At 40.6% G+C, this 27,884-nt stretch overlaps 1 protein-coding gene and 1 non-coding gene across 3 annotated transcripts in view; one reads left to right on the top strand and one right to left on the bottom strand.

Annotated features, from left to right (window-relative positions):
- Positions 1-27,884, top strand: part of LOC107226613 (mannosyl-oligosaccharide alpha-1,2-mannosidase IA) — a 277,631-nt gene that overhangs the window by 68,540 nt on the left and 181,207 nt on the right. The gene's annotated exons all lie outside the window — the stretch shown is intronic.
- On the bottom strand, positions 24,600-24,681 carry Trnas-aga. Its single transcript has one exon. It is a non-coding gene; the product is annotated as a tRNA-Ser (tRNA).

Genomic DNA, 27,884 nt, shown 5'->3' with positions numbered 1-27,884 from the left:
TACCAAGACATAATGCATCATCATTATGCAGTTTGATCGTTGAATTCTTACGCGCATCGTGTACAGCTTCGAATATATGTATCCAAACTACGATCGATTATTCATCCGGATTTATGGCGCGGTGTTATTTTCATTTATTTTATTATTATTTTTTTTTTCTTTCTCTCTCTCTTTCTTTCTTCGTCTCACTTTTGCCTCGAGGGTTATTCGGCCGATTGCGAAATACGCCGCCTGTCTACCACTCTTTGATTGCGGAAATTAAGGGATATTTATCTTAATAAAAAATTTGGGTCGAAATGATGACGAAAGGAAAGTGAAAAAGAAAAAAAGATAAAGAAAATAGCGAAGTAGTTGAAATGAGGGAAAATTGCCAGTCATCAGTTGAATCTTTCGATCCATTTTCACGGAAGGAAATAGGCATGAAATGGTTAATTTACACAAACAACATCAGTAAACATACGTGCGTATGTTTACATACAGAAATAACAATCTAATTCATAATTTATCTATTTCGATTTATTCTTTCTGTAGGTAAATAAATTAAAAAATTCTTGAAAAACTAATCATCGGTTGTCATGGAATTGAATTCATTCGCTGATTGCAGAAATTTTACCTTTTATTCATCCATTTCATCGCGGTGTTTGACTTTTCTTACTTTCCTATTTTTCACGCGTTACATTTCCGTGCTCTGAACGATTTCTCGTAATCCTATTGAGAAAATTCTGATCGGTTGCTCAGAAAATTCACCTTCAGCTCAAGTTATTCCCGGAATAATTAATTTTCCGTTGATGATTTCTTTTTTTCAATCGTGAATTTTGTTCATTTCTTTTACCAGATGTAACGATTTTCTGTTTAACAAGAAGGCGTCAAGGATTCCGAGTCTTGAAACTTTTCTAATCGTAGATTCGTATTCAAATAAGCAGCACATTTGCAACCGGCCATTTGTTATCTATTTGGGAGAAGTAGCCTAATGGAAATTTCAATTTCAAGGCTTATAATTATTCAGTGCCATAAATTGGAGCCACATAAAAATCAACAATCCATTTCATCGCTACTCGTTTACACTTTATTGGTTTCACAAATGCACTTTTTCAGATATATTATATGTATTAGCATAATAATCATTTTCGCGCTCTGTTGCGGAATTGAATTTCGCTGTTAAACAACGCCGTTTTGTCTCTAATTATATACAGCAACAACAAGGAAGGCGCTGACTAATCGCTGAGTAATTCGACTTGTCTGAACAGAAATGCACGCGAGTTCAGTTTCGTTCGGTTGATACGATAATCGTCGGCGATAATCGAGTCTGGTGACAGTTCACGAGGGTATTTAAATTCGGGACTTAATTCCTTTTCGCGGAGTCAGGATAATCGGTACAAAACTGTGCAAATACGCGTACGCACAGTTGTGTAATTTCTTGAATAATAACGAGTATTTCGTTAATTATAATAGCTGTCGCAGCTAATTAAGCTTGACTTGAAAACTCGACGAAACGAAAGTGAACGCGAAACGCCAGCAGCTGGTGTTAATTCCCCAAGGAATACGAGCGTGGGGACCATGAAACGGGGAGCCAATGCCTTGGGTATTAATATTTTTAATTAAACGAGTTCCTCTCTACATGTATATGTGTGTATACGTAGGTATCATATACACGCCCAGTCTTCGCGTATATCGGGTACATTTAGAACTCTATTCAACCCAATGGTATAATTTCCGGTGCGCCGATTTCCGCGCTAAATACATTCTCTTGCAAAACTTGAAAAACAAAACTCTGTATAAAGTTGAAAACTTCATTCAGGATCTCGTGTCGATTTGAGTCGAGGTTATGAATGAACTCGTCCTTCGGTTTTGCGCGGGTTGATATCATTGAATGGTTTGAAGGGGTTGGTATTGATCGTTAGTTAATTTTTATGAATGGGAATTATGGAAATTCATTGGCGTTGGCATTTCTCGAAGGATGAAAATGTTCGAATTTAGAAACATGAAAGCATTTTGCAAGTTTGATTTAGCTAACAGTGAAACGTTTCCTAACCAAGTTAGAATTCGTGTTGCTAACCTTTGTTTTTTCATGCTACCGCGACAACTTTGAAAACAATGTGCACGAATGTGTCCGAGGATGCAATTGTGAGGTTTTTCAAAAATACTTAAACTGACGATATCTTGTGGGTTAAAAATCTCGTCTTGAAATGTATATTCGAAAATGTTCGAGCAATAACTCGTAGCAAAGCTGACTCTTCCTCATATTTTTGTACAATTTTATTCTTTAAAAAGCTCAAAAAAGCATAAAAGTCAAGGCCGGCCCAGCTTTATAAATTGGATTTAAGTTTAAAAATTTTGATATCTGAAATCAAAATCTCAAAAATCTCAATGCAATGGTTAAATTTTCGTGATTGTGCATAATTCAGTCCCAACAGACGGACGACTTGCGATGTAAAGTCACTCAAAAATATCGTTTTTTTTTTTGTTCTTTCATACTACGACTAAATCAACTCGAATCGAACAATAAATCATTCCTACTCCGGCTTTGACGCACAAGTTCGATCAGTGACCTGCGGCGAAGCGTTACCGTTTCTTTCTCAAAGGTGAAGATTGTGCGAGCAAAGAAAAAAAAAACAACAAAATAACAAAAATAAAAAATTCGCATCGTTTTACCGGCTCTTTCTGCAATTTCACGCACGAATGTGTCTTGGCTCGTGATGAGGTGAAACCGTTCGGCGTATCACATATCCTGGACCCGTAGTATAAGACTATACACACAACAACGGGGCGCGAAGTTAATACTAATTTGTGCAGCTCACCATTCTGCCGTAAATCTGTCAAGCTAAGGGTATCTTCTTCATATTTATCCCGGCTCCTGTGACATGAAATATTGGCCAAGGTAACTGGGCTTGGGATTGGGGGTTGGGGGTTGGGGGTGGGTCACCGTCGGAGGGTCGAGGAAGATGCCGTCGGCTAGGAAAAGGGGGGGGACGTAATACGGCTCGTAGAACGAACGGTGTCGCACGCGACCAGCGTTCGAAATGCCATAAATGACGTCACCGTTCTCATCCTTCATGGTTGTTGCCCGACCGGTCGGTTCCTCCAGGGGGAACATAATATCAGTCACGTTTGGTATTATCCCGTCCATCTTAGACCGGAACACTTGAGCCGTTACGTGTCTTTTCGAATATTAGGTAATCCCTAAACGATAGATCCTTTTATCCTATGCTCCTCTCGGATCATCGTCGCGTGTAAAACGACCGTTGTCAATTTTTAACGGACGACGAGGATCAACGTCAAGGATCACCTGGCGTCAAAGCTTCTTCTAAATTTCGTCCACGATCGAGTTCTCAAATGGCGAGCGTACAGTTTCGGAGGGTAACCAAATTTTTTCAATTTCTCGCTGTAGTTATTTGAACGAATTGTCAACGAGAACTTGGCACTTTGTGAGAAACAAGTTTATTTGTCAAGTTTTTTTTTTCCAATACGAGAACGTTACATTATAAATGTCCAGAAGTGGTTTTTCTACGAAGTTTCTAAAACTTTTTATCGGAGATGTTAACTTTCGAAGTACCTGCAGGTTTATCTAATTGTCATACCAATGTACTCGAAATCGGTATAAAAGTTTTAAAACGACACTTGAACTAGCGATCATTGCTGTAATATTCTTCAATACTCCACTTTCATCTAATTCTGTACGGAAAAGAAAACGATCGAAGGGAAAAAGAAGGAAATCCTTCTCCAAGGTTTGCAGGAGAAGACAGTATAGAAATCGGTGATTTCGTTCGGTCAAATGATCTCCTTTTCTGCTGCTGTCTTCTTTATTGGAAGAAGGCAACAATGCAGCGGAAGATAAACACACGATAAACGTTCCATTGAAATGAAATGAAATTGTACCGAACTATAACACAGACGTGGATTCGTAACTACGTAGAGAATCCTCCAATACTACTCAAGGGTGAAACAAAGCTTTTCAGATCCGTTTACCATCAATCGGCCACTTCGCTATCCACCTGAGTGCAATAGTTTCCATTAGTTTCCCTCTTCTGGACGTTGGCCAGATCCGAAATCCCTTAGCTTGCTACGCCAGAGCGAGACAAACGATCCATTTACATATAAACTACCATCACGATGCTACCCGTCAGGGTCAAGACGATTTTGAATGAAAAATTCATAAAACAGACCGTTTGAATCGGTGAACAAGAAGAAGAGAAACAGTTCTTCTCGTCGATAAATTTCCCTCGCATCCGTTATGTCGCCGCGATTCGTTATACAGGTTCAATTTTGGTAGTTGCATTTGAAGAATAAAGATATTGAAAAAAGAAAGAGACAACGAGTTCGTCAACCTTTTTTAGGGTGAAATTCTACTGCGTTTTTTTTTTTATAGTTCATTAAAATTCGTCTTTTCCTCTTCATTTTCGACACAGCGTCTCTTTGAGTTGAAATTAATTTGAAAGTGTCACGCGGCCGAGACGAGAAAAAGGCTGCTCAGGTTTTTAATTAATAGTCTCCTTGGTAGACTAGACTATTAATACAAAGGAGCCGGTTTTCATCGCAAAAGGAGTTCGCATGCTTGTTTTTCCTTTCCTTTTTTAAATGATTCCCTCGCTTTTTGTCTGCTTTCTTTCTGCGTGCTTTTCCTAAACTTTTTTTTTTCGACGTTCGTATTTCTCCGCTTCTCGTTGGTTACACAGACGATGACGTGACTGTGTTTTTTAATCGTGGATGGGTTTTTTACCTCCTCTCGCAGCCTGCTGGTACACGATACAGAGCCAGACTCGGAAAAGGCTGAATGAAAAATCGCTTTTGGACGAGCTCTCGTCCAATTAACGTCACTCTTCATTTCGCTGATCTTACTGTTAGCCAGTCAAAATTGACCTTTCCAATAACCAACGATTCGAAGTAAGACCCCGTACAAAGACTCTAATATCGTGAAACGTCTCTCGCAGTTGGTCGTGCGTTTCATTTGTTTTCAATAACAATTTAATAATAATTATACCATTTTGAATATCGTCTTCATCATTCATAAAAACCAATTTTCTTGACAAGTGGTTAAGCATTCAGCAGGAATATTCAAACAACGATTGAAATGAGAATGGTAAAGAAATAAGTATCTTAAAAACTCGCGAAACTTTGAGTTTCATTCGCGAGTAAAAAGCTGGAAAAACACAGCACATTGAGAATCAACGAATGGCGCAATAATCTGTGGAACTCTTTTTTTTTTTTTTTTATCTTTTTAATTCATATGGAAACGTCAACGTGAAAAGACGTATTTCCCATTTGTTTTCGCATCGCGATGTACGTGCACATATTGGTTTTGAAATAAATGCCGGTGTGGCGCGACGAAATATGACACGGGTATGTGCCACGAGTACAGACTCTAATGGGCTGTGAGAGTACAGGATTTCGAACTGACCCGTGTTCGTGTGACATGCATACATACCTAACCAGAATAAAACGACAGACGTGTAAAACAGGCGCAACGGGAATGTCGAGGCATTGATGGATACGTTGCAGGTACCATCGCTGGAAACGGGGATTTCATACTCTGACGCTACTGCTTTTTCCTTCTTTCCTTTGATTTACATCCATCAAATAATCGCCCACGTCATTTCACTCGAATCTCTTCATTGACTACGACTGTCGGCGACCACTGGAGAAGCAACTTGAACGATCAATTTCACGTTAAACAAGTTTATTTGAAACCAATGTAGAGGGATTGATGATTGGATTAAAACGTGAGACTTGGACTTCTTGAACTGGCTTTTTAAGTAAGGGGGAGAATCGATTAGGTGTTCTACCAATTTCAACCCTGCCTGATCAGGTGCCAATCTTATGAGCTCGATAACGATAGCAATAATAAGTTCATCAATATGTATTATACCTGTCGATTGGAATTTTCTGTGCCTTTCGACTCTGAACGACAAATAAGTGTGAGTTTTAGAGACACCGTTGGTCGAGTGGCGAAACCCAGGGAATGAATAGATTTTAATTGAATCAATCAACAGAAAATCTCTTCGTTGTTTTAAAATTTGTTTAATGTGAATAAGAAATTTCAGAAGATCAGTTTCGACGATTCTATTCTATTATTTAATAACTCGCTGCATAACCGACATATTCTCGAAGAGTTACGAGATAAGTCACTTTTCGCTTCGACGATAGTTGTGTAGGAATATTTCCAATAGTTATTACCGTACGTTGTGATCTTTGCTTCTTTTTCGCAGCTTCTTTTAACTTGCTTCTTATTTCGCAACAGTTGTTAGTATCAATCTGATTGTAAAGAGAAGCCGAAACACTTACAGCACTTTATAATAAAACCCGTACCAAGCAGGTATAAAATGCGAATTGAAAATTATATCTGAATATATCAAGATATCTTGACGTGTATAATCAAATCACACAATAAAACGTCGATTACCTAAATTACATAATTCAAGAGCCTGCAGCAGAAATATTATATCTGTGAAAAGTGAGGTAGATTTTCTCCCTTGAGATGGTTAAGTCACCCCCTAATCTTCTCGCGCCTATTCGCTGCAATACCGGGGTAATCGTTTCTCCGATAGCCACCAAATCCTCGAGGTTCTTCTTTCATTCCATCTTTTTTCCTTTTCCTACTCTTACTCATCTTTCTATCTCTCTTCTTCTTTCTCTGTCTCGATTTCTTCTTGGTCTCATCTTCCGTCTGGGACTTAAAGAAACGTGGTATTCAAGAGCCTCGAGTATGAATCTTGTAGCAGAAGGAAGAGGAGGAGGAGGAGGAGGAGGAGGAGGAGGAGGAGGTGGGGCGAGAGGATGCGATTCAACCGAAGACAGCTCTTTCCTATCTTGGGCAGATATTTCTGCACGGCACAAAATGCCAATACTTTACTCACCCGCCAACGACGCGACGAGACTCTCGGCGCATGAAAGCTTTTAAACTGTTACACCAAATGATGGAATACCTTGCGCTTCCCCCTTTCCTCAATCGCGTAAAGGAGGCGATGGATGCACCGTGTCCTCTGCTTATATTCTCGCAGGATAACTTTTCGTTTCGACTTCGTTTCTTCAGGGGGATTTAGATACCTATAAAAGTGGGGGAGCTCAAATTCGGATTGGTTGTCCGTCATTTGTCGAATAACTTGGGTGTTATCGTAAGAACTGAAACGGTGAAACACTGACGGTATCTGCAGGAACAAAAAAGACGAGGAGCCTCCATCTACTCCAATTAATGGTGATCTTCCCAAAACATTCTCTATGATTGGCTTGTCCCTCATTTAAGGATTCCCGTAGAAGGGCGAGCGCAGGAAGTTGAGCAGACTTTACTGTACTTCGAATCGATCCAAACCACCAGCATATTGTGAGGTAATATAAAGTACACGCAGCTGCTGTACGAGCTCGGTGTTTTTATTTCGACAAACGGTTTGAAGGGCACGAGATTAGAGGGCCGCGTCGAACGAGGAAAAGGAAAGGGACGAGTGGGCGAAGAAGGTTGGCAAGTCTGGCCATGGTATTCTGCTTACTTTGCTGTCTGTGCTGGATACGTGCTGACAGACAAAGGATAATGCTTCCGGAACGCGTTAAAGCTGATTGGAATGAAGGGCGTATGTGAACTGCATGGGCGCGGTCAATGCTAACAAAACTACGCCCTGGCGAACACCCTCTATCCATCCATAAATACTTTTATAGTACGCAAGCGGAAAATAAACGGCACGTATTCGTCATGATGAAAAATTAGCTTCTTACCGCAACTCCGCCTGACCAATTATGAAGACTCAAATTTTACCGCTGTGGATACATATTGAAATTCATCATTAAGGATGGTCGTTCTTTCTTGGATAAATTTCAAACTGCTAAACGGTTAATATTAAAGTTAAAATGGTACACATAGGTATGATTTTGCTTAACTAGAGCCATTGCAAGTGTATTGACCATTCGGATATTTGAACCATTTGGAACTTGGACCATTCAGGTTGAAAACGTTCTTTCAGTTGATGGCTCTGTTAATTAGAAACACTTACTCGTTCCAGCGTGGTAATATCGAAGTATCTACATATTTTCTGCAGGAGATTGGTATTTCTTATAAGCGGCCATTTTGAAGTAATACTAAACTTGTTTTTTACCAAATACGATTCATCCGACATCTGAAACAATGCCTTAATATTCATCGAATCGCTGAAATCTTCTGAAATTCCATTCCTTGGAGGGAATAATGAATAGAGAGTAGGTAAGCATTGTCCCCCTTCACTCACAATCAGGATCTCGCCTGACTCCTTTACGTTTGCAATAAACTCGAAAGAGTGTCGTCCCCACGATTACTCTGCTGGTCGATGAGACGATTTTCGATTACATGTGTCCGACGGTCAGCGAGCTGTTTCCTCTATTCGCGGTGACCGGCAGGTGAACAGAGAAGTTCTTCGGTTCCGAGTAGGGATACAACCGTTTTTCTCCACACCATTCCCTTCTTTTCTTATGGCGCTAGTGTTCTTTTTTCTTCTTTACTCTTTTTTCCAGTGTGAACTCGTTAGCCTTTTGGTGGGTTCTCTTTTCTCTCCTGCAATTCGAAGCTCGAGTATTTTCCTTGGGAATGACCTTCAGTCACGAACCCCAGATCGAAACCACGGGGATTGCGAATGATCAGTGGCGGTAAAAAAGGCGCCTGATTTTCTTGGCTATGAAATCCACGTACAACGTCGGGTTAAGTTCGTCGCATTAAATTCTTCTCAATCTCCTAACCCGAAGAGCTTCTATGGCGAAATCCGCCGCCACTGCAGCGCTCGTGCAAAAAATCCAAATACAATCGCTGCACACTCTTCTTGTCTATTGCCATTTATCCGCGATGGAGATGAAACGTCTCATCTCAGGCTCCGTGGAAACTAGGAGTGAAAAAAGGGTATGCAAGTCACGAATTAGATATGGGGACGTGAATGGGAAATGAAGGAGGTCGGTATCACCGTACCATATATTCCGGCTCGAGGATGGAAGCTGGTTTTTCTTTTGTTTCCCGTGAAGAACGAATTGCTTGTTCCTGCAGGACGCGCTAAGATGTCCCCGAGGCATCCTCGAAGCTGGCTGGGGTAGGTAAGGCTCGGTGCATCACGTTCTGCAGCCTCGAGCAAGATTCGTGGTATATGCTCCAAGAGCCGCGTTCCAAGGGTGTGTGGGTGTCCTTCTACCTGGCAGAGATTACACCCGTGGTCTTCTTCCCACCCACGCGCCGCGACATCTGGGTTGAAGAAAAGCCCAGGGAGCGGAAAATTGTAACCTCTCTCCTTCTCTCTCCGGGCGTCTTACGCTCGCCTGCTCTGGGAAGAATCTCTTCCTCCCCCATGAGCTAGCCATAAGTTACAGGTGAATAAACAAGACGTCGACGCGCCACTCGACCAAGAGTTGTTGCCGTCTTATATTATCCTCTCGACTCCTCAGCAACGAGTTCATTAATCCCTTAGCGTAGTCTTACACCGTCGTTTAACGAGGTATAGCTTCCACACCGTGGAACTTACAACCAAATAGAATTTGTTGGTGCACGAATCTGTTGGTGTAGTGGGAAGTTTTTCCCATCATACTTGGAGAGTCGGGTGGTGATCGAAGAATCGATGTGTAAGCTATATCGGAAGGAAATGAAAAATTGTTAATGGAAATGAGAAAACGTCATTGTTTTTGTTATTTATGGAATCTCTTGATGAGATCTAACAGAGGATGCTTGACCTCCGATGTAGAATTTGTCGAGAATTTTGGCATCAATTTATATCTGCGTACGGTAATAACCGAGTTCCGGTTCAAGAAATGATCGTCTTCCTTCCCCGGACACCCGATCTTATCCAGCCCGCTCAAAGAGTGAAACGCGATGATAATGGCATAACCGGGAGCTCACGATCTGTAAGCAGTGAGGGATGATAAATCAACGAGCAAGGCGGGGCGGCCGAGGCGCGCCCAAGGCTTGTCAGTCACGCCATATTCATAGCTGCCGAGCTGGTTGTATATGTGCTTTCGGGCAAAGTCCACTGTGCCGTGATCAATTTTGATCATTTTTATCACTGCGAACGGAGTCGTTGAGATAATGAAGGATGGTCAGAAATGTGCGTCGGAAACATAGCGGGATTATTATTATTTGATACAAAGAATTGAAGTTGTCGTCCATTCCTTTGCCCACATTTCCAACATTTCAGTAAGCATTACAATTTTTGCTTTAAGCTTATTGTTTGACCAAAAAATACTATAGTCAATGCGTGTAATTTAAGATTATTGCGGGTAAAAGATTTGGGGGGACAGTTGAATTGGTCACGACAAATACGGAAATGCAAGACTTGGGTGATGTTGATTGTAAAGAATTTCTCATTTGGTCTGTAGAAGATGAATTCCGCTTTGTCAAAATTGGAAGTATGGCAGGTAAAGCAAAATTTGACGTAATCAAATCTTCGATATCGTTTTTCTCATTATCAATCATCCTTAAGTGTTCAGCCATTTAATTTTACCGTGTAATCGTTTATTGGTCTTAACCGGTCAGCGAAAATTTTGGAAATTTGATGCAGGGTGATGAATTATTTTAAGATTGACTAGAAAAATCAATGACATTGCATTCCATTTGAGCTTAGTGAAAAATATGGCAAGACGTTAAAATTAAATTTTTATCGGGTGAATAGGAATGATGTAAAATCCGTAATTGGTAGGTATGGAAGTCATATTAATATCAGGGAATCGTTTTTATAATTGCAGGAAATATTCATCGTTTGAACTGCGGAAGATTCGCTTCAAGGTACAATTTGGTATAAAAACGAAACCTTGATTCAATATCGGTCTTTCACTGTCAATTATCCTCGATTGTGATGGCTTTCCAATTCACTGCGTAATCATTTATTGGTTTTCCTTATAATGGATTGTAAAATATCAATCGAGCACGTTAGGGCAGAAAGAATGCACAAAACTCGGGGATATTTTCGGAGATATCGTAATACAACAAGGTACATATTCATACACATATTACATATGCATGAATCATATTTTCGTTTTTTTCTTCTCGTCAGCACGATTGTCGAGCAGGGAGTTCGTCTTATTAACGACCAGCAGGCATCAGCCCTTGGTAAAATTTCCGCCTAATTTAAAATCAGGGAGAGGGGACGTCACGTCTATTCAGCATCAAGTTTCGCAGACAATTTTTCGGAAATTTGGTATCCGTTCTCCGCTCCTGCTTGCACAATGTAGATACGATCGTACGAATTGTTCCATACCAACTGATTCCGAATCAGCGATTGACCATTGAATATTTTATTTTTCGCGGGGATTTTTCCTGCGATAAAACAACCTCCAGGAACGTCTCGAAACATTTTTTAATTTTACTACAACAATTCCCCTTCGGCATATGAATTTTAAAATCATATCAGAAATGTCCCAATTATTGGTTTCAAGAAACCACGAATACGATTTTTCATAGGCTTTTAGGAGTTGTACCGTCGTTGAGAAATTTCTCGTCGAAAAATAAAAAAATGTTAACGTTCAATCGTTTACGTTATAGTTAACACGTGATGCCCCATTTTACTACATCGTGTATCCAGAGTGAGATTTCACGCTAGAATTTGCCAGGTGGGAATCATCCTGTAGGTGATGTGGTCGGGTGCGTACACGGGATAATCGGGGGGTGAAATTGTAGTGGTAGGCAGTCTAGTACGGACGAAACAATTTCCTCTTCTCCAACGCACCACCGGTAGTCGCGTAAATAATCAAACGAATAATTAACGCGGCTGTGTCCCCTTGATGGCGGTGGTCGGCGAAATAAATTCCGTTCCACGCGGATTTAATTGCTCTAGAACTCGAAATGTCCTAACGAGCATTTGTACTCCGGATTTTTGATACGTCGAAATTAATGAGAATTCATCTAACAATAAGCACTGGCGAGTTTGTGTAAAACCGAGTTTCTCCGCAATCTGTATTCGACTCTCGTCCCGGCGATGGAGATGGTAATGCTGCTGCTGCCGCCGCTGCTGTTTCCAACTCAACGAAGAATGCAATACCCTTAATCGAGTGCGCAGCTTCTCTCCTTTTGTTTTTCTATTGTTATTTTCAAGTGACGTCTCTCCCCGTCTTTTGTTAACTAATCGAATCCCCCCCCCCCCCCCAATTTCTCGTTCCCGTGAAACTGCAGGCTTTTGCTCTTTTGCGATTTTTTAATCTTGTGTAATAATTACCTGCTTGATTGCTGTTCAATTAGCTTCAATACCGAAGTGAATGTTTTTTGTCAAGAGTTCAGGGTGCTTGCGGCGTTGAAAATTGGAAATATCAGCCTTTTGACGACTTTAGATCTCCGATTTCATTACAGTACTGTTCCAATTCTCATCACTGACTACATTGTCACAAATTGCACGCTTTCAGAACGCCAAATTTTTAGAGTCTCACAGTTTCGTGAGAATCAACGCAATAGAATTGCTAACATGTTTGTTATAAATAATTGAATAACCTGCAAGTTGTTGTTGAAGCAAAATCAATCACAGTGATGCCACCAGTCAAACAATTGACTGTTTACTCATGAACCCATCATGAAAAACTTTTTACTCAATTAAAATACACCATTTCGAGTGAGATCCGTTGTAATCGACGGAAAAGTTTGCTTCAAAAAGAAAAATTGAAGAAGATAAGGGTGGATCTTATGATTAAAATTGGGGAGGCAGTCTAGGGATAAAATTTTCTCGTATATCAAAATTAAGGATAAAAAAAAGCACTAAAAACTATAAAAAAGAACGACAAAGAAATAAAAAATTGAAGAAATAAAAAAATGAGATCAAAATCAAAATCCCTCGAGGCGGAGAATTTTTCCTTGATTTTTTTGTTCACCCTAGCCTGGTTCTCGGCGTCTTTTCTCCAGAACGAAGCTCGTACATCATCCTCGCCGTCGTCCTCGCGAACCTAAGTTTCGCCACGTATCCTGGGGGTTAGCTCTTCCCTCCCGGGAAAGAGATGGATCGAGATACACTTTTGCTTCAACCTTCGTACAAACGGGGAACCAGTTTTTGCGAACGAGATCGGAATTGCGTAAGAAAAACAGACGTAATCGTGGCGGTGCCTCGCCTAGGGCTGCAGCGTCTCGAGACTTGATAATCCTGGCTTGCTTGCCTTCCTTTCTTAAACGAGAACTTCAATCATCGAGACAATTCTCTTCAGCCGCGTATACGAACAGTGGATCATTTTACAAGCAAGGTGAAAACTTGCGGCAACTACTCCGCTCATCCTAATTTCCCTGGGCAACTGACCTAACAACTGGTGGCAGCGGTGGGATAGTTTAAATCTCGCAAACTGCCTCACTCGCAATTTTCGCAGTGAATTAATGAAAACGCCGGAGGTGGATGATCGTTTCATCGGAGGCAGCTGCTCGTGGAATTTGTGCGATATGAGGAGAATTTAATATTCACTTATGACGTGGTAAATGTATTTTTTCTTTCATTCGCTCTCTTTGTTTCATCGATTATTTTTATTTATTTTTTTTTTCTATTATTTCCGTCTCGCTTTTCACCGCGTATCCCGGCAAAATGCACTCGATGAGAGTTTAGCGGGAAATCGATTAACGTTAATCAACAGCCTCGAGCGATGAAAGTAAAACGTATAAAAATTTTTTAATCATTTATTCAAGCAAAGAGCTCCGGCTGGCTACCGACTAATACGTTTTTAATGCTGGCCGAGGCAGGTATCGCTGCAGAAGTGCCGGGCGAGGTTACACAACCAAAGGGCTCTTCGCAATCGGGATAACGAGGTAGAGAAGATCCCTCCGCTCGAACCCCGGGGCCAAAACCACCGAGTAAATCCTCCGCAAACAATAGTTGATGAAAACCATCCAAATCTCGGGGAAAATTACCAACGGTACGAATTATTTTATCGGCAACACCGAGGACAACTATTTCAGTTGGATGGCTGCAGATATTCCTACCCTCGCGAGGGGAATTACGGTTATATCGTTCCGCTTTGGAAGTCGGCCTCTCCTAATCCCTCGTTCCTTATTATCCATTCTGCGCCCGCTGCTTATCATCCCTATTTTTATAACTTACACTCGAAGGCGTGGTAAAATGCGATTAACGCATAATTTAGCTGAGGAGAAAAGTAATCTTATCCCCTCGGCTGAAAGCTCGGAATATTCATATCCGAATAATTAAAATGGACACTCTAATCTTCAGCTACTGGAAATCTGGTTTGAGTCGCTTCGCCGAATTACGGGTACTTCTTGGGATAAGGACTTGTGAGAATTTCTTTCAATTCGGATTCGTAGCTCAAAAAATTTACACCCGACGCTGCGGAAATATCGTTTGCATCTGCAATAATAGCAGCATTTAACGCAGCAATTGACGGTGACTGCATCGTAACTATTAATCTTCAAAAACAAACGTAACCAGCAGCTATAGCTCCGGGTAGTTATCGTTCCGAGTCTACTGCGGTGTTAAAGTTTTCCCATCCTTCAGGATTATTCGAAATCCAGCCTGCAGCGAGCCATGAAAGCTCCCGATGCACTTCTGGCAAAGTAGTTATATTTATATACGTGTACACGTGTCCGGAAGCTCGAGTTGCGAGTTTCAACCTATAAAGCTTCATTGTCATTGCTTTCAGTGCCGGATTAGCGAATGAAAAGTATATTATTTTTCTGAAAGTAAAGAGCTTAACTTCACCTCGGTGAGGTGCCTTTAACGCACGCCTTCGTCGGAGAAAATAATTATAATCCTGCTTGTAGAGAAGGGAAATTATTTTTTTCATCAAATTATACTCCCCTATCTCGTCGGTGGGAATTTTCAAGTTCGATACGCATTTCGATTATTTTTCATCCGTGAAGGTAAGACGATTGTTATTAAGGAAAAGTAAAATACACCCGAAACCTCGGGTATTTTTATTCGTGTAAAATTTCGTACAACTCTGCAATTGTTAATGAACTCGTTTACCCTCTATACCTGATATCGTATACATTACGACTAATACCAACGGTTATATATTTCTCGCAAAGCCCATTTAGCTTGCAAAGCCGTCTTTGTATAATATCGTGTACAGAGTGAGGGGCGAGGGTCGCATAGAGGCTGCGGAATATATTCGGATAGAACAATTAATATCAGAACGTTTGTTTCCACCTACACATAGTTTTCGGCATTGTTCTCTCAAACTGGAATGGTCAAGCCTTTAATTTGAACACGTTACCAATTATATCCCCGGGGATTAGGAAAGTGTTTCTATATTCGTAACCCGCAGCGGACGACCGCGCGCGCAGCTTATACTTTTTGGATACAGTTATCATTTCACATAATTCCCTAGTTTCACTAAACAACAGTTCATATTATTACAAAGTGTGAAATCACCCGTTTTCCTCCCATTTCTTATGATCCGGTAGTCATCGTAGAAAAAGACATATTAGAGCTCTCATATGTTATGAAATAAATGAGATTGCTGCGTCAACCAACATTATTGTACAAACTTTTCTCTTTCAGACTATAAACTGTAACCACGCATTTTGCCATCAAAGCATTTTTTTCCCATCTTTCAATTTCTGCCTGTTTTTTGGTCACTTTTTGTCACACAACGAACCCGATTTATTTCGGCAACACCCAAAAGTGTAGTGATACGAATGTTCAAAAATCCATCTGGAGAAAGGTACATTGATAATCGTGAACAATTTTTTCACGATAAAATGAAGTATTACATTGTGTGGAAATGCAACGTGAAGAAGTAACTTCTTGTTAGGGACTTGAGAGCACCGAGTACCAGTCGATAATAAACACTTGCAAAAGTTTCAAGGGGACAGGAGGAAGCTGGAAACGAGTGAAGGACGTCTGACGGTTCTGGCGGGGAAAAAGTTTGAGGTTAGAACTAATTATAAGTTGCACATTTCCTGGTCCTACCGAGTCAGCCGCGAGAGTGAATTCAGTGGTAACGTTACACCGTCTCTCCATAGCAGACAGGTATCGCCCCCTTGCCCCTCTAAGTACGTTTGTTTTTTAAAGCAACACGTTTCTTGACAGAAGGTTAATAAACTTTTTCAACTCGCATAAATCATCGGCATTTTTCAACCTCCGGTTGGACGGCTACGAGAACTGTTGTGTAATAAAAACAACAACAAAGTTAAATGTGTTTCAATAAATTCCTCAACTCTTGGATCCTGTCGGGCTTTTCGCTCGTTCCTTGGTACTTGGTGCGTAGGTAGGTAGGTAGTTATACCTCCTTGCTTACTTCGGCGTTACGCAAAGTTTGCAAAGCCAAGTTTTAGCCCCGCGCATTTCACCGAATGAGAAATGAGCCAGTCAATTTAGACGGTTCTTCGTCCTGCTAATAAACAGCAGCTTAATATTGCTCTCTTACTTTTTACGCCTTGACACTTGACACTTTTCAGACTCCAGCGAAACGGTCACTCGGATCGCAGAAGCATTCGCCGTTGGAGATGCATGAAAGTGATATTTGAAAAACAAGCACCTGGTACCTGTATAGTAAGGTATTACAGTAAGTTTCTGAACTGGCACGAAATACAATTTAAAAATCGAAACCATATATAGCCAATTGGCAGACTGGTCTACAAGCGATTGAATTACCAAACAATTTAAACTTCTGGAGCGTTGAATCGGTGAAATTTGCATCGTGTTGCGTCGGAACAATTCCAACTGGATGAAATCAGTTTGGTACCTACGTTCGTCTCTCGACAGTGCGTCCCGATTGCTTCGCTTGTCTCGATTGTCCCAATCGTACAAGCGAATGTTTGCATTCGTCTTCACGCTTCGCCAACCACTTGATGACCCTTGTCGCTATTTGGAATACCTTCCAGTCGACCGGTTCGACTGAAACAACCCGAATGAGAATTCAGTCCCGTAATACCGATAATCAAACATGGCAATGTGCCGTCAAAGACTAATAGAAAGTAAAACAGCAACTGACTCACCTGTCGACAGAAGCGGAGAATTTTTACTGAAATAGAATTGACTACAGCTATACTTCCAAGGTGGTCAGTTATACGTGTACCAACCGACAGTGGAAAAATCACTGATGCTTCTTGAAAGAAAGATGCTTTCGACGAGAAGAGCTTTGCTACCTCGCTTCTTCGGCACTTACCATTCACTCGTAAGTTAAGGAAGGATGCGAGTTGAGGTGTTTCATTTCCATCGCATTGACTTTGGTTAACATTGAACGAAGGAAATTCCCACCTGTGTTCGGTTATTTTTATACACTTTTATGAATTCAATACTCATCGTCCCGTAATTCCTCCTCTGTTAGCTGGACCGGTGATGAATTCTCGCCCAGTTTTTCGACCTTCCATGTCCTTCTGCGTGAGGAGTCAGATGTTTCTTCGCTAATACCGACAATGACAGATGGCCCTGTATCTCGGCTGCCTTCTTAATCTTAATTCCCAGACTTCCTTCTACCAAGCATACCTGACGTCCAAAAACCATCACATGTTTGAGTTCGTGTATATATACCGGGTATATTGCCCTCGCTGCTCTAGTTTATTGTCTAATGAAGAAACATTGAATTGCTTCTAACGCAAAAGTACAGGACCCTCGTGATGATCCATCAAAGTTGAAATTCGTTTCATTTTCTTGGGCTGCTCCTGTTCGTCTAGAAAAAGAAAAAAAAAAAAAACTCACAACTAAGTTCCGTTTGCATCTTTTACTTTGACACTTTATTTACTTTTATTTTCTCCCTAGACTGCATTTCATCTTTTCAAATATTAAACCGTATGCATGAGTACCGCGATTTGTTTCACTCGAGACACTGGAAATTGAAGTAGATAGATGTTTACGTTTTCTAGAAAAGTTAGATTGCGAAACTGCGTAGTACTCGAGAGTATCGCGTTCAACGTCGAGATCGCTTTGAAATATAGAAGTTCCTCGAGGTGAAGAGAACGAACGTCGCGGTCGGACTTCCAACGGTATATCAACGAACGCTGACGCGGTATTCGAACTACCCACTGTCAAACTGTTCGACACCAATCCTCTGTTAATCAACCTCAATCAATTTCGAGGGTTCAAGATTCTCAGCACAGTTTGCGGCGTGGATGATGTCGATCCATTACGTGGACTCTCCCCGGATTATGCCCAGTCCATAAAGGATCAAGTCACAGTGTTTGCCAGGTCTGCTAATGAGGTCATAATTGCAGAGCCAATTAGGATCGGTGCCTGTGAAGCCGAAACGTTTCGATTGTGTCATTAAACAAGAACGGATTTTTGTATCTTAGCATCACGGATGCAAATCCGTTCGTAAAAAATCGCTTGGAAATGAAAAATTGATCTTCTATCACGAAATTTTCTCAGCAATATCACAGCGATCAAATGCTTCTGCCATCCTGGAGCAGTTCCGATATTTCAAAACCATCGGAAGAATATTTATACTCGTTTCGCTTGAATACTAGACGGTTGTTTGACCATGCGGATATATTTATGCGCAGTGTCTGGGTCGAGTGAGTGCGTCCTAGTATCGATCTTGGAGTTAGCCGAAAGGCCAAAGGGTCGAAAGAGAACGACCACTTAGGCGAATTGGTAGAAAGCGTGCCGTACAGAAACAACGCCTCTTCCGCAAATGTTTCGTGTTTTATATGAGTTATGAGGTTAGGGATATTCGATCTGTGGTAATTTCTGGCTTCGAACAGACTTTGAGACCCCGATTAATCCTTGGGAAATACAGGGCTTTACAACGATAACTCTCTTGAAATATCTGTAGGAATCTATAAAAAAATACAATCTGTGTGGCCTAATTAATGCAAAGAGAAAAACGCGACAATTGCCACTTGCGTGTGGCTTAAACCTCTTACCAAAAACTGTACTTTCCAGCTTTCTTTTAGCTCATGTCATATTCTTCGAGTGATATATTTGACGAAATTCGGGATTTTGTCGTTCAACAAAGACAAAAACAGTGAGTTTCCTCGATTTCTGACGTCGATTAAGTAGTGACGGGATTCAGTAAGTTCTACAAAGTCATCAAGTGTGATCAATCTGCTGCTAACCTACTCATACACACGCGATTATGGTCTCTTAGAGCTACTGTGAAATCCGAGTGCATTGAGTTTCACAACACAATCAATACCGTATACGTCGTAACTATATCGGTGCGGTTTATGATCGAAAGAAGTCATTGAAAGCGAAGAATATCGATCAGTCTCGATCGTCCGGCAACAATACAACCGTTATTAGCAGGTGTCGTGCTGAGGGGTGGAACAATCGTTTGTTTATCTAAAAATGGCGAACCGTCGTGAAAGTCGAGGAACATAACTACAGGCGGAAGGGAAAAAGACAAGCCGGGGAAAAAGGGAGAGGAGATAAGCAACGAGAACTGAACAGTGCGCAAGCATTCATTGTCTAGTTAAAGCAACAACGGTACCTTCGGAATATCGATACCGATTCACGATTGTGGCTTCCAGAATATACACAACCGAGTACAACCCAAAGTATATACGGGACAATTCCCCATGAGATATTTTATCCCATAATCAGCTTTTGAAATTACGGTCCGAGCCCTGCAATGTGTGCTGCTGGCCTTGAAAAATAGCGAACCAAATTTATAGGTGTAGTACGGTGCGGCACAGTGATGAAGCAGATACTTGGCGTGACGGACTTTTCTATTATCGATCAATCTTCCGCCGTCGCAGCGTGATAGTAAAACTTCAAGACGCCGCAAATTCTTTTTAAACTTTCATCCTCGCATGAAAAACTCTGCTGGATAGTATCAATAGTCAATTCACTCCGCAGCACGGTGCTTACTGATAATTTTACGTCTTGGAGTCCCCTGCATATTTCATTCACAGTTAGCAGTAACGCTGCACTGATTCGTTTCCTTGAGCAAAGCATGCAATTGAACCATTTTTTAACCTATCGACAATATACACGTTTACTGATAGACATTTTCAAACGTAGTACTTCATCGATACGTTGTGTCTCCTTTTGGTTTCGCAAAACAAAAAAGCGTTTGAAATTAATCACTATGGCACAACCAATAGAACGTTTTGCAATTAATACACCCAATGTCAATAAATCGACAGGCTTCCATTTGATAAAAGGAATAAAGTTGTCGGAATATATGGTTGTTCAGTTTGATCATGTGAAATTGTACTTTTTATGACGTGACTTTTTATAGTCGAACCGGAAAAGACCGAAAGCAAAACACGATGGTCAATAAATCTTAGCTTTTACTTCTGACATCGTTTTTTTTTATTCCCGAAGGGTATTTCCCCTCGCTGTAGACATATTTTTATTCTTTTTGTCCCCAAACGCATGGTTCAATTTGTTCAGGGTCGAAGGCAGAAGCGGATAGATGCAACGCTCTTTGGAAAGTGTATAAAATAATGCGCGGACGTAAATTTAAGTATGCACAATGAATCTGTTGACAAATGGCTTATATTGCAGCATTCCGTTTCATGGTTTCACATGAGTAGATAGGAAAGAAAAGTTCTGTTTACAGATTCCGTTACCGACTCTTAGTCAAGACACAAACCCTTTTGCTGGAATGTTCGGAGATGGAGAGATGTTCCCAATCCGATTAACCGACTTTATCCATCTGCACCGGTTTATTAACGATCAATGAAAAATGGACTCCGGTCCACCACCGCCTAAGAGTCGTTACAAAATTTTTCATCCGCGTTTAGAAAAGTGGTCGTACAAATGGAAGCCGAAGAGAATATAAAATATTATCTCACGCGACCGTTCTGACAGCCGGCCAGAATCTAGATCTATGAGTCCTTTTCCTTGGGGTTTCGTGTTTTTCATATCACTCGGTCAATTCCCATTGGCTATCGATTGGGTCTAAAGCCCCCTTTTTCTCTTCCACCCAGCTCATTCTAGTAACTTCTCTCTCTCTCTCTACCCCCCCCCCCCCCCCCCCCCCCCCCCCCCCCTCTCTTTGTTCACTGGGCTGAGCGATCATTTCATTCAGTCATCGGCATTGCTCTCGAGAGAGAAGGGTAAACAACTGTTGGCTGTGCCAACCTACTCGACTGTTGCAGCATCGCTGCAAGAGCCGACAGATGGAAGCGTTACGTCTGTTGGACGAGTATTTGACCGGCAGACGATGGAACTTTATGCAAATCACGTGCAGAGTTCGCTCGAGCATCTCTTCACCTCGGTTCATCTCTCTTCACTCCCTTCCTATTACCCTTGGGAACTTGCTAGGTACCCGCAAATCGGGCACTTCAGAGTATCCAATATCCACCGTGTATGAATATATATAGCCACGTTACAGTTTTAAAAAGATTTTACCATCGGCGAGGTAGCGTCGAAAATGGGGAAAACCAGAAGCTTCAGAATGTTGGAATTTGAGTAGAAGAAATTCTGGTTCAGAGTACAAATTACTAACATCGATATGTTTTGACGAAAATGTTGAATGCGAAGAAAAATAAACATTTGTCATTTCTTATCTTCATGGTGTATATTCTTGATGGGGGGAAATGATTTCGGTACAATCTTTCCATCTCATTTCTCTGGAAGTTAAGCTTTTTGCTCAGATAGGATCAAAACTTTCTCCGGAATCGTCGTTGATTGTAATTTATTATACATCGTGCCACTTGAGTTACAACTTGTTACACCAAGAGTTAATGAAACGAGATAATAAGAGGGGATGTCCCCCAGGAACCGGTCCAGTTCTTCGTCAGTATCCCGTACACTCTTCATTCAACAAGGTCGCTCCCGCTGTGCGTATTCATATTATGATATTTTTCTCATCTCCCGAAGCTACTGGCAAATTAAACCTGAAATTCATTTCTTTCAATTTCATTCATTTCTTGCTCTCGTCCCCCTTTGAGCGACTCTTGTAGCTTACTTTCCGAAAAAAGTAGCATCAACTTGGGTATCTTAAATATCAATGAATTGAAAATTTAGATTGAACAGTAAGAAAATATCACAAAGATAATCCAAATTTTATTACTCAAATTCAAATAACGGTAGTTATTTCACCTTCCTCACTTCTTTTCGGTTAAAAATATCCAACTGCCCGAGAGTTTTCAAATTCATGTCTCTCTCGAATGTAGTGAGGATAAACGAGAATTATTCGAATAACAGTCTACGGTGATTTCTATCTATTCATTCAACTGAAATCTACAAATTCATAGAGAAGATAAAGAAAGAAAAAAAATCTACCATGATATAAAACTGAAGCCAGTCGTGGGATTATGATAAACGAAGTTGGATGCATATGAATAGCGCTTTTAAAACTTGTGAATAACATATCCTGTTAAAAAAACAGGAATTGTCCCGCGGAAATCAGCCTCGTTGGTTATAAATTTGTCATGTTTTCAAACTTCTTCGTGTGGCATGGAGTAGAACAAAGTTGAATCATAGAAAAACCTATTGAAAAAAATTCAGTTTTGGACAGGTTGATAACTCTCTAATAAAATATCCTGACGACAAGGGATCAACGCTAATTTTCAATGTTATTTTACGGAGTCTGGATCCCGCCGTGATATCGTTAAAAATAGACTGGTTTCGTTTCATTATCCAGTGTAAACTCAAGATAAATCTCGTAGATATTAACGTGTACGCACTACGCGTCCAAGTCGGTGTATATAAATATTATATAAGTAGCTGAGAGCAGCAGCGACGATTTTATCGATCCCAAATAACATATTCGGGAGGAAGAGTCTATTTTTTTTTCTTTTCTTTCCTTTCACGGAACTTGTTCTTTTGCCCTGTAGATATACTGGCTAATCGATCAACGGGTTGATTACTTTGAGCCGTTTTCAGCAATTCTGCGTTTTATCTCCTTAATAATATCTTCGAACGCTCCGGGAGCCGACCTAACGTGACCAACGAAATTCTGACGTGCGTTGCCGCTCAATTCTTCTAAAACCCACACGCGAATTATAAGTACAGCGTTCTTTTTTCCCCCCGTATTTTTCCACCATTTCTCAGAGAGTGTAAGCAAAGATAGTAATCTCACTGGATTAATGCTGCCAACCTAACTGAACATTCAGAAAAATCTCGATCCTATGATCTTTAATGATTTGGAATTCATCGAATAACGATCTTTCATAAAACTACACCATTGCATTAACGCAACGTGACAAAACTTAAGCATTACGAAATCTCTTGGACTTTCCGTTAAAGTACACAGCAATTTTGGCAGTAAGTATAACATTCGATTACATGTTTCTCAATCCGTGAAATATGCAAAATAGTGGAGTACAAGATAATCGAATACGATTAATGGAAGATTTGAAAAAATTAGGGAATCTTGAATTTCAGATGCCGGGGTAAAACATTGATTTGGTATTTCGGATAAAACTGCTTAAGGGGAGGGTAATTCGCGTTGCCGCGATGCGTTCGCCGGCCTGAAAGCTGTATAATGTTGTCGGTAACCGAGCATCCGTAAACGGTGAACCGATGAGGATCATCGTCTGCTGGTTTAAAGCGAACGTGGGGGAAGCCGATCGTCGGCGAGCAGCGAGCGCCGAATTCTTCGTGTTTTAAATAATTTTATTTTACTTTTAATACGCGTTCCCGATGGAATCTCTTCTCTTTCGCGTTGCATGCGTCGTCGTTCTTCGCATGAAAACGGCCTGAGAAAGAGAGGGAGAAACTCCTTCTTCTCCCGGGATGATACGAGATAACGAAGCCTTCGGGCTTCTTTCCCGTGACGCGAACTTCAATCGTCCCGACCGACCGGCTGCTGCAGCCGGCCTCGAATTTTCGGCGACTTGAGATTATTCCACTCATCCTGGCTACATCCGGACTACGGATTGTTGGACGAGTTTTTACGGCCGGCCGAAGGGTGGCGAAAATAATAGGTGGAGAAAATTAAGGGATATTCTTTGGAGAAACGGATAAACTTTGTCGACGCGATGACTCGTCTCTTACTTTTCTTTTCCGCGTCTCTTCTTGGAACTTTTTTTTCTTTCTTATTTTTCTTTTTTTGTTGCTCGTGTTTCGTTTTCGTTTTTGTCCACGAGACCGGAGAAAATTGTCCGCGAGGATATTGCAGTCCACCGTCATCGAGAGGGGTTCGCTTCTCCTCTCGCCGGTAAAACCAATCCCAGAGGATGTGGCTGGAGGGGGAGTTAATTTGACCGAAATCTTGTGAAAAAGCGATTGGATATTTGAAAGGTATTAAACCTATCGGTGTAGTCTCGGTAGGTTATTACGATAATGTTATGCGAGCTAATTGGGGGGGGGGGGTTCTTCCTCGGTTGAGATGCGATAAAAAAAAAAAAAAATACATTCCACACCGCCTCGATATTTCATATTTGATCCAATGATGCGAAAAACTAGTACACGTGATAAACCTTTTACTTTTTTTCCAATGCTTGTCACCGGCGAATTGCGGCAGGCTACACAGAAACCGATGTAGACTCAAAATTTTGTTCTCATAATAGTTATACGAATTTTTATATATATTTTTTATTGAGTTGCTTTGATAAAGATCAATAAACAAGTACAAAGTGAACGCGTGTAGGTAATGAGAAAAACTTGATTAGTTTTATCAACGAAATAAGAGGAACTAACACTCTTTCAATCTCAATCCTCTTCTATACTCCAAATCTAATGCAAACCTGAAATATGTATATTAAATCCGTATGAATTATTCGAGAATTTGTTCTTTAGACAGTCACACAAATGTAAATAAAATTTTGTTCGTTACCGTCGGACTGACAATAAATGAAATAAAAATTATGTTTCACGAGTAATGATTGACGAGAGAAAAAAAAAGAATAAAAGAATTCTCGCAGTCGGTAGGACTCGAACCTACGCTCCCAGAGGGAATCTGATTTCTAGTCAGACGCCTTAACCACTCGGCCACGACTGCTTGTAGAGATAACATTGAGCCTTTCATTTCACCGTGCTGATTTTTGCGAGAGATTCATTTACGTTGTTTCAACAGCTGCGGAGTGGATATGATACCGTCAATATCGTTGAGAGGTAATTACATATTTACACGAGCCGAACACGTAACGTTTTAACAGATTCGTCAATATCCCGTCTATGCATACGCAACTCACCGAGTGCATCGGTAATATTGAAATTTCCGGCTGGATCTCGTTGCATAAGTGCAAACAGACTTGTTGAATTTTGCGCTATGATAATATTTTCCCGGAAATGGGTATCAAGTAATACATATTTAGTTTAACTCAATCAAACTGTCGAGAACCAGATTGCAATTCTTTTTCCACGGATATACGATACAACGAAATTGTTTCAATTTCTAACGATCGGATGAAAGTGGCGCGTTTTTTTTCATACAGTTTTCACGAACATTTCGACAATACGAATGAAAAAATCGAACTCAATCTCGGGATATCTTCTTTGAATTCGTTCACCGTTACACGTCTCTTTTTACGACAGCAAAAAAGATACGCGGGCAAGTATGAAAATATATCATCAAAGCTATCATTCCGGAATGTCACCAGCGATAAAGGGACATGAAGGAGCAACTGCCGGTAAACCGCGGCTCATCTCGCCGTATGAAGTTGTTTAAGCTTGTTAAGTCTGACGATGGTTAAGTTACTTCCCTGAAGCCATTCCAAGAGCGAAACCCATTAAAACCGTTCCGGTGGTTGTCTAGGATTTAGAGGATGGTAAAACATCCCAACAACTTTACTCCTTTATGGACGGCTGCACCACCTTTCTGCGTAACAGCCGACGACCCGTGATGGATGTGCACTATGTCTTATACCCGGTAGGAATCCGAATGTACACTGTAAAAAATTTTCGAGTTTAAAATCGACCTTAAGTGGACTAATGTAAAAACAATATTTGTCGTCGTTTCAGCACTGAAAAAAATTTCATTTGTTACAGTAACTAGAAAACTTCAGTAAAACAGATGTCGTTAAAAAAACTGCTTGAATATTGTTGGAATTACGAAAAACGAGGTACGCCCAACCATTTTGCGCTATTGTCGATCCTTTTTTGTTTATTGCAACGCAAAATCAGTTTGTGAGGTTTACTCTACTTTTTTAGTCATATAAGGCTTTAACGTCAATTTATTGTTGCACACGCATTAAATTTTCGCAACAGTAACAAGAAAATATAGCAACAGTCATCGTAATGAGAAAGAATAGTAACGGATACTAAAATTTCCGGTAACAGCTGCAAAACTAATTTTCATTTTGTACCTGGAACTGTATTTTTCGATTGTGGTAAAAAATAAAAATAGTTAAGAACTGAGCGGTAAGCGTAATTAAAAATTTTTCTCACAATAGGTGAGAAATTCAATGTCAGACAGTGTTGGGTTGACACTGACTGAAAAATATTCTGCAGAAGTCCGCGTCGCATTTTTTTCACAATGTACCGGCTTCGGTCGTTTTTCATTGGATGCATATAGAAGTCATTTATTGCTTTAATCAAAAATTGTTCGATTTGGCAGCTAATCGACAGAAAGTTCACCATTATCTTTGTCAAAGGAACGTATTCGTAATCAATGAATGTTTTTTTAAAGATGCATGAAAAAAATACTAATATTACAATCAAGTATACTTAAACATCGATTTTTAACTTCCAATTGTTTCAAAATTATAAGAAAAAAACTTAGATTGCTCGTTCAATTTTATTCCGCTATGACTTAATTTGTTGAGAAAACCATTCGATTACAAATTCGACGAAATGAATTTTGTATTGCTGTTTTCACTGTCAGAATTGATATCGGTGTAATGTTGAAAAATTTAATATTATGCGATACCAATGTGACAAAATAAACTGTCTTAGTGGGATTATAGAGAAGAGGTAATTTCCTGAATAAAACGAGTCATCGCAGAATGAAATCGAACAGATATAATCAATTTTTCACCATTTTACAACGACTTGAAAATATACAAACTCTAGATCAAAGTTCTTGTTTGCAATATAGAAAAAAATTTGTCACTTGAATTTTTTTTCTCGGGTAATTATCGTCATCTTAATTTTTTGTACGATAAAAAAAGGAGCAACAATAATCATTCATTCTAAGGTATTAATACATAAGTCATATTTTCGAAATTTCAAGTCACGAAAATCTCGACTAAAAACCCTCAGATTACGAACGGCCTCAAGTTCACAGTTAAAGGTCGACTCTTGTCTCATATTTTTGAATTTCGATTGAGATTAATTTCACCGGAAAAGGACAGCGCAAATGACCGGGGCACGTATTCATGGCGTACCATTGTTGGAGGGTTCAGCCAATAAACAATCCGCGAACGTGCGCGGTTCACATCCTACGTCATTGTTGTTGCGTCCTGACTTTATTGAGCGTGAATCGTCGATGGTTCTCCGGATGGAAAAATCCCCTTCCGTAGAATTATATAGAGCATGAAGAAGCAGGCCGCTTACCGCATTGTTCCTTTCGTCGACGAATCGAACGGACATTCTTCGAGCCCCATTCAACGGCCAATCGGCAAAACGTGGCGGACCCTTCGTGTTCCGCATCCTGCGGAGTAAGTCTGATGCGCGAAGTGCGTGCAACGAAACGGTGTGTTCGGCTTGTCACAAAGCCACCGACCGAAGTGAAAATAACGCTTCGATCATCCGACACGGTGTGAATGTGATTGATGATCACCCCGGGTCTGAATAAATATACCAACCATTACACCCGGGTTCTTCGTGTGCCTGATAAAACCCTCTACGAATGAGAATTCTCGCAAACGATCCGCGATTTCTCACTTCAAACACACACGCAGTCGTTGCGCGAAATATGTATTCCCGGTGTTCGGCTGGATTGGGGCATCGCCAAATTCATGCTAAATATACAAATTGTTTATCGATCATTCCAGGGAATGGGAAACATCGAATGAATTTCAGGGGAGTGTTCAACCTGAGACTGGCTTTCGGGAGCTAACCCTTTCACTCGAGTCACGAACAGTAATTTGGGTTGCTTCTATTTTCAGAAAATTGTACGAACTCACCTTCTCAAGATATGAAAGTTTCCACAGTGTTGCTTTTTCCGAAATTATAGATTTCACGTCATACAAATATATATACTTTACGAACGTTTCGCGCAATCGGTATGATAAAAAATTGGAATCAGTAGCCATGACGCTT

This window comes from Neodiprion lecontei, chromosome 1, assembly GCF_021901455.1.
Source record: "Neodiprion lecontei isolate iyNeoLeco1 chromosome 1, iyNeoLeco1.1, whole genome shotgun sequence".
Taxonomy (NCBI): Eukaryota; Metazoa; Arthropoda; class Insecta; order Hymenoptera; family Diprionidae; genus Neodiprion; species Neodiprion lecontei.
This window is presented reverse-complemented; position numbering and strand designations above follow the sequence as displayed.